The sequence below is a fragment of the Palaemon carinicauda genome, chromosome 2, assembly GCF_036898095.1.
Source record: "Palaemon carinicauda isolate YSFRI2023 chromosome 2, ASM3689809v2, whole genome shotgun sequence".
NCBI classification, from domain to species: domain Eukaryota; kingdom Metazoa; phylum Arthropoda; class Malacostraca; order Decapoda; family Palaemonidae; genus Palaemon; species Palaemon carinicauda.
Window position 1 is genome coordinate 89,326,423 of NC_090726.1, and position 7,631 is coordinate 89,334,053.

The 7,631-nt window shown below is 38.8% G+C and overlaps 1 protein-coding gene across 1 annotated transcript in view; it reads right to left on the reverse strand.

Moving 5' to 3' along the window:
* Positions 1-7,601: 7,601 nt before the first annotated feature.
* The window catches only part of LOC137618312 (uncharacterized), a 15,781-nt gene continuing 15,751 nt past the window's right edge, over positions 7,602-7,631 (reverse strand). Inside the window, exon 5 of the mRNA XM_068348483.1 lies at positions 7,602-7,631. This exon is cut by the window's right edge and continues 528 nt beyond it. The gene's annotated coding sequence lies outside the window, so the exon portion shown is untranslated.

Genomic DNA, 7,631 nt, shown 5'->3' on the forward strand with positions numbered 1-7,631 from the left:
TCAACCATTCCATTGGCAGCGGGGTTGTAGGCCGTAGTCTGATGTAGGGTGATGCCCAGGAGATTTGCTAATGATGTCCACAATTGAGAGGTGAAAGTGGTACCCCTGTCAGAAGTAATATGCTCAGGGATACCAAATCTTGCAATCCATCCTGAGAGATCGTCGAAGGAGGTTGTAGAACGAAAAAATTCAGCAGGGATGACCAACTGGTCCCCATATACTATTTCAGCTGCCGAGACGTCGAGGGCGTCTTTAGGAGTGGTCCTCAGTCCCAGGGGGACCCAGGGAAGCTGAGTAAACCAGTTGGAATTCTTGCAGTGGGACATCAAAGCTGCTTTGAGGGTGCGATGAAAACGTTCAACCATTCAATTGGCAGCGGGGTTGTAAGCCGTAGTCTGATATAGGGTGATACACAGGAGATTTGCTAATGATGTCCACAATTGAGAGGTGAAAGTGGTACCCCTGTCAGAAGTAATATGCTCACGGATACCAAATCTTGCAATCCATCCTGAGAGTAAGGCAGATGTACATGAGGCGGACGGTGCAGTTTCCATGGGAATGGGTTCACGCCAACGAGTGGAGCGGTAACAATGTCCTTGTGATGTGGGTAGGGGCCCTACAACATCGCCGTGAATGTGTGCGAAACGACGCTGAGGATAAGGAAAGGTGCCCACTCCTGAATCCGTGTGTCGATGTACTTTGGAAGTTTGGCAAGAAGTACAGGCGCGGACCCAATCCTTAGCATCCTTAGAAATGCCGCGCCAAATGAACTTCGTCTTCAGCAGCTGTGCAGTAGAACGGCACGAGAGATATGAAAGGCTGTGATTGAAATCAAACACCTGCCGGCGCATGGGAGCAGGAATCCAAGGTCGCGGTCTACCAGTACTGACGTCACAGAGGAAGGTGGTATTGGAGTCTTCGAGGGGGAAGTCTTCCCAACGAAGGGACGCGCAGGATGTCCTACATGCTTGATACTCTGGATCCTGTCGTTGGGCTTCAGCCAGGGCATTGTAATCCAATCCTAGTTGAACGGCAGCCAACGTGTTTATTGACAGGGCATTGGCAACGGGATTCATTTTTACAGGGATTTATTGAAGGGTGCAATTGTATTCAGCCACGGCGGAGAGATGTCGGGATTGACGGGCGGACCAGGCGTCAGACTGTCGAGTGAAGGCATGTACCAGAGGCATGTGGTCTGTGCGAATGATGAGGGGCATACCTTCTAAGAAATGGCGAAAGCGACGGACAGCCAAATGCACCACCAGCAATTTGCGATCGAAGGTAGAATAACCCGAATTTGCCTTAGACAGTTTTCTGCTGAAAAAGCCGTTGACCACCTGCTCGAGTACTGCACCAATAGCGACGTCGCTGGCTTCGGTGGAGAGAAGGAGAGGGGCATGTGGGATAGAAAAAGTGAGAGCCGCAGCAGTTGATAGGTCCTTTTTTGCATTGTAGAAGGCCGCTTCTTGAAGGGGACCCCACTTCAGGTCCTTTGGCTTGCCCTTGAGGGAGGCGTAGAGGGGACCAAAGTGGCAGCAATGGCTGGCAGAAAACGGTGATAATAGTTGATCATGCCCAAGAATTCCTGCAAAGCTTTGATGGTCGAAGGCGCGGGGAAGTCCTGAACGGCTGCTACCTTCTCAGGGAGGGGATGGACTCCTTCAGGAGTGATGCGGTGCCCTAAGAACAACACTTCGTTGGCGCCAAAGGTATACTTGTCGTACCGAACTACAAGACCGTTTTGTTGCAGGCGGTCGAGCATGATGCGCAGGTGATGGAGGTGTTCCTCTTTTGAGGAGGAGAACACAAGTATGTCGTCCACATAACATACACAGAAGGGGAGGTCCTCTAAGATGCCATTCATGAGACGTTGAAACGTGGCCCCAGCATTATGAAGGCCAAAACAGGAGTAATTGAAGGTGTATGTACCAAACGGAGGGGTGATGGCGGTCTTGGGGATGTCTTCTGGGTTCATAGGCACCTGATAATACCCCTTCAAGAGGTCGAGCGTAGAGAAAACCTTCGCTTTGTGCAGGTAGGAGGTCACGTCGGCAATGTTTGGGAGGGAGTAGTGATCCGGTTCTGTTTGCATGTTCAGGCGCCTGTAATCCCCGCATGGACGTAGGGAGCCGTCTTTCTTCAGAACGATGTGTAAGGGGGACGACCATGGGCTGGAGGCCTTTTAGCAAAGGCCCATTTCCTCCATTTCGGCGAACGTCTGTTTGGCGGCTGCCAATTGTTCTGGTGCCAGACGTCTGAATTTTGCGAAGACTAGTGGTCCCGTCGTCTTGATACGGTGATAAATACCGTACTTGGCAAGAGCCGTGAGTGTTTGGCGAAGTTCTGGATGGAAAATTTCCGGGTACGATGTGAGGAGGTGGTCGTAAGCATCCGTGGGTGCGCTGATGTGGAGACCGAGGTTGAATGGGCCGGGTTGAAGAGGTGTCGACAAGTACGAGTCTGTGTTGACCAATCGTCGGTGGGCGACATCGACCAGAAGGTGGAAATGAGAGAGGAAATTCGCACCGAGGATTGGCAATGTGGCGTCAGCAACGAGAAACTTCCAATTAAATTTACTGTTTCCGAATGACAATGTGAGGTTCTCGTAACCGTAGCTGGGTATCGCCGCGAGAACATAATCTGCTTTGGTGGTTGAGTGAGTTATGCCCTTGATGCGAAACTGGATTTCTGCGCGCTGAAACCAAGCAAATGCTTCTCTGCTGGGGAATGATGAAAGTTTAAATGGGGAAGCCGCAGCGTTAACTTCCGTAGAGTCCGCCACAGTACCAACGATGGAGGGGCGAGGAGGAGTGGAAGGCGGGAGGAGCGGGTCGACTTCCGGTGTCACCAATGTGACGGGCCGAGAGAGGGTTGTAACTCAAAGACAGGATGAAAGCAACTTACTGAGTTTATCATAGAACACTCTCCTTTATATACAAAAGCTCAATGCAACAGGAATTTTTCATGTTCAAAACCGACACCGTTACCGGTGAGAAAAACAGGCATGTTTATTTAGGTTCTTTTTAGTGCGATGGAAGAGCGAAGATACAAGCATAATATATACACAAAATGAACTATGCAAGATCGTGTGACACACGGTTGGTACAAATCTGACAAGGACCAACGATTCTTTACCGATTTACATGTTCTCCACAAATGATAGCGAAGGGCAGTATTCATAAAAGAAAAAGGATTAGAAACAGAAAAATTTAATGGCGCTGATGCAGCGACTGCTTTGAGCTTCGTTATATTATTATTATTATTATTATTATTATTATTATTATTATTATTATTATCATTATTATTATTTGTAGTAGTAGTAGTAGTAGTAGTAGTAGTAGTAGTAGTAGTAGTAGTAGTAGTGTTGTTGTGTATTCTAGACTTACAATTGCTCTTTGAAGGAAATAGCTTTAAACCTATAATTAATTCTTCAAAGTAACAAAAGGGGGGAGAGTATGAAAGTATTCCCTTTATTCAATGATAGTACGTTAATACCTTTCATATGGAAGTCGGTGGATTCGGATAATAATAATAACAATAATAATAATATTTATAATAATAATAATAATAATAATAATAATAGCTTATTGTAGCAAATGGTACTATATTGTTTGATAATATTATTAGAAATTAATCTCTCTCTCTCTCTCTCTCTCTCTCTCTCTCTCTCTCTCTCTCTCTCTCTCTCTCCATGGTTTATCACCTTGTTCATTTAGTACAATATTATCAGCATTAAGAATATACAAATTAAATCATATGCTTTTGAATCCAGATATTGAACGTGGATGTAATGTTATACAAAATAAACTAGGCTTTGCTGAAATATGTTGAAAAAATATATTTTTTTTTTCATAAGACATGACATTTGATTTTCAAATTTGATTTCAAGTTTCCGAAATCCAGATAGATCAACATATCTGTACATCATAGGTGATCGCATTTCCCACCTTAAAAAATTAGGTATACAATAAAATATAAACAATATATGTAGTGAAATTATTATTGACCATTTTGCTGTATCACACAATCATGAGTTTGCCATAAGGTATCCCATATCCTTTGGTTACAACAGAATTTAATAATTCAATAACAGTGATAACAGAAAAGTTTAGATACTATTTGATCATAGGAGTTCACCATAAATCCGGATAAATCATAGATGTAATCTTAGGGTAGATGTTATTCCGTGTTAGATATTTTCATTCTTTATCTTAACCTTGAGAATAGTTTCACTCATAATACGAAGCACTTTGGCCATCCAACTAATTTACTAGACTCCGTCCAAGTGACGGCGTGTTTAGTTCGTATTATTTTGAAGATGGACCAGTACACTGAAGGCCTGTAGATATAACCTATAGACCTTGAATACACAACTACTATTGATGGAATTCTGTTGTCGGTTCAAACACGAGATCTTCTGAAGTAATTACTGTCATAATCCAGAAGTTATGATGTACGTGAATGAGGCATGTACTGATTTATTTTTCTTGTAAAGTCACCCCCACTGGTTGGGAAACTAGCTATTAAAGAATATATATATATATATATATATATATATATATATATATATATATATATATATATATATATGTATGTATATATATACAGTATATTATATTTGTGAATGTATACTTTCATGTATATAAATGAAATATGGTAAGGTTTTGTAAATGATATTAATAATTTATCTGTATTTAGAGTATCGGGATAATAAAAATGAAATGTGCATATAACAGAAATAACCATAAACCTGTTGTTAGAGTTAAACAAGTTTGCCCTCTGGAAATGGAAGAGTTTGGTTAATGATTAGTTCATGTAAACGTTGGTTGTCCATTTATGTGTTCTAGAAAACAGTACCTAAAAGGTGAATATCACTGGTTTTGGATAATGATTCCATCATCAAAAGTTGAAATAGTTGTCAGATTGCCAAGAGATGTTCAGCTTCCCAAAAAGCTATCTGCGTATCTTGATTATTACTATAATAGTGAACGCCACCAGTCAAAAATAGCGGCTATATATTTAGATAGATATACACACAAATATTCAACCCTTTCCACTCCCTCCATCTTTCCTCGCTACAAGCCCTCTCACCATGGTATGACTACTCTCTCTCCCCTTTACCCGAGAAACAGGGAGCGTGACCGGAAATATATATATATATATATATATATATATATATATATATATATATATATATATATATATACATATATATATATATATATATATATATATATATATATATATATATATATATATATATATATATGTGTATATGTATATATATATATATTTATATATAGAGCCAGGATTTTTTTTTATTATATAGGGAATATTACTCACTGTCCCTACAGTGAAATCCTTCTGCAAAGATTTCCTACTCTATGTGATTATGAAATTTTGAAAATATCGTTATTGTAATAGTATATGATAGGAGCAGGAGTGTATTTGATTATAACAATTTTAGTGTATTTCAAGCATGGATGTTTTTATACTGAAATCTATTTCATAGGTTTTGAGTTTCATGTATTCGGTTATTTACCGTTCTTATAATTGTAAATATGACTTCAAGTTCCATTAAAATCATTAATAGGAAAACTTTATATATGAAAAATTATCACCATAGTATGAACTCAAGTGCTAAAAAAATCAGTATTTAAGTGTAAATACTTTTACTGCTATTAAGGTTTTCTAATTAGAATAAACTTTACTGTTTAAGTTTTATTAAATATTTGTTTCATAGACAATAATAATTTAGGCATATCTGTCACTGTGGAAGTCGGATTTCTTTTTCTTTTTTGTATTAGCAGGATCTGATTATATATATTGATATAACATATGACATTAGAGATGTGCTTTTCTTTAATGAAAAAGATTGTGCAAAAGATTTTTTGTGAGCATATTATTTTGAAAAAGACTATAATAATTTTGGGAAAATAAGTAATTTGACAAAGCACCCCTTTAGCATTTTGATTTATTTTATAATCGAGGATTTAAGGTTTGAACAAGTTTAAAAAATTCTGATTTATCAGGAGTTTTATCTCTAAAATAAAGAATATTCAACATAGATGTGAATATCTTATGATATAGAACGTTTAAATAGATTTAACACTATAAAAGGTGATATAATACCAAACACCAAGGTTTATAGGATATCCAAAGGATTGGGAATGATCTTGAACACTAATTCACCAAGAAGAACCAGCGCATTGACGCTACAGACTACCGAAGTGTTGATAATAACCTGAAGGGAATTTTGTCTCTCGTTTTGAGAGATGTGATTCATTACGTTTGTTTAGATATATGAATTGATTATACTGATATAATACCCACCCAAAAGAAGGATAACAACTTATGGTTCTTACTATTTATTTTTGTGCAAAAATGGTGTGTTTTTCTTTATTATCTCCCATACTAATTACTTGATCAGAATGGTACTCTGACGCAGTACTCTATAGACCTCCTCCGAATTTTTGAAAATATAATGCATTGGCAAACCCCGTTAATTGAGATATTTACTCTTGGCCTAATAAAGCCAAATGAATTGGGTAAGTAAATAAAGCAATTCGAATACCTACACTCCCCTGTCCCTTCCCCCTGTCTTGACCCTCCTTTTATCTCTCCAGTAACCCCCTTCACTAGTTTCGATGGCGTCGCTTACTCTATCTTTTCTGTAATCTATTATATTTGTTAACAACTGATAGAATTAATATGTTGGAATCTTGTTATAATTATTTTCAACATTACCGGATATTGTTGTACTTCGTCAGGGTGTATAAGGAGTTTATAGCCTTTAGCCTATTTATCCAACTTGATGAACCTGCCCTGAGGGCTTCTTTTAACTGTGCCAAAATAATGGAACACGCGTTTTCCTAAGGCCGGATTGATGGGCATAAACCTTAGCAAATACCCAAACTAGGATTGTTAATGATAAAGTGACCCAATAAACCGTAAAATTTTTGGTCAACTTATATAATACTCGATTACATTTACTCTACCTTTCAAGGGGGGTAAATCCCATCAATCCTGCTTTAGGATAACGTGTGATTCATTATATTTGCACAGCTAAAAGAAGCCTTCAGAGCAGATTCATCAAGTTGGACAAGCTGAAGGCTATAAACTCCTTTTACACCCTGACGAGGTACAACAATATCATGAAATGTTAATAAGACTTAAACCAAGATTCCAACACATCAACTCTATCAGCTATTAACAAATATAACAGGTTACAGAAAAGGTAGAGTAAGTGACGCCTTCGAAACGAGGAGAGGGGGTTACTGGAGTGATAGGAGGAGGGTCAAGATAGACAGGTGGGGGGGGGGGGGGGGAGGGACGGTGAGTGTAGGTATTCGAATTGCTTTACTTACTTATCTAATTCACCTAGCTTAGGCTTTATTAAGCCAAAAGTAAATATCTTAATTAACCGGATTTGAAAAAGCATAATAGTATAAAAAATTAGTGGGAGGTCTATAGAGTGCTGTGTCAAAGTACCATTCTGATCAAGTAATTAGTATGGCAGATATTAAAGAAAAATGCAAAATTTTTTTTGCCAGAAATGCATAGCAGTCTGCTGCTAATGTATTGTTACTTTATACTTTCATGGCTATGAGCTGTCTAAGGGATTCTATTTT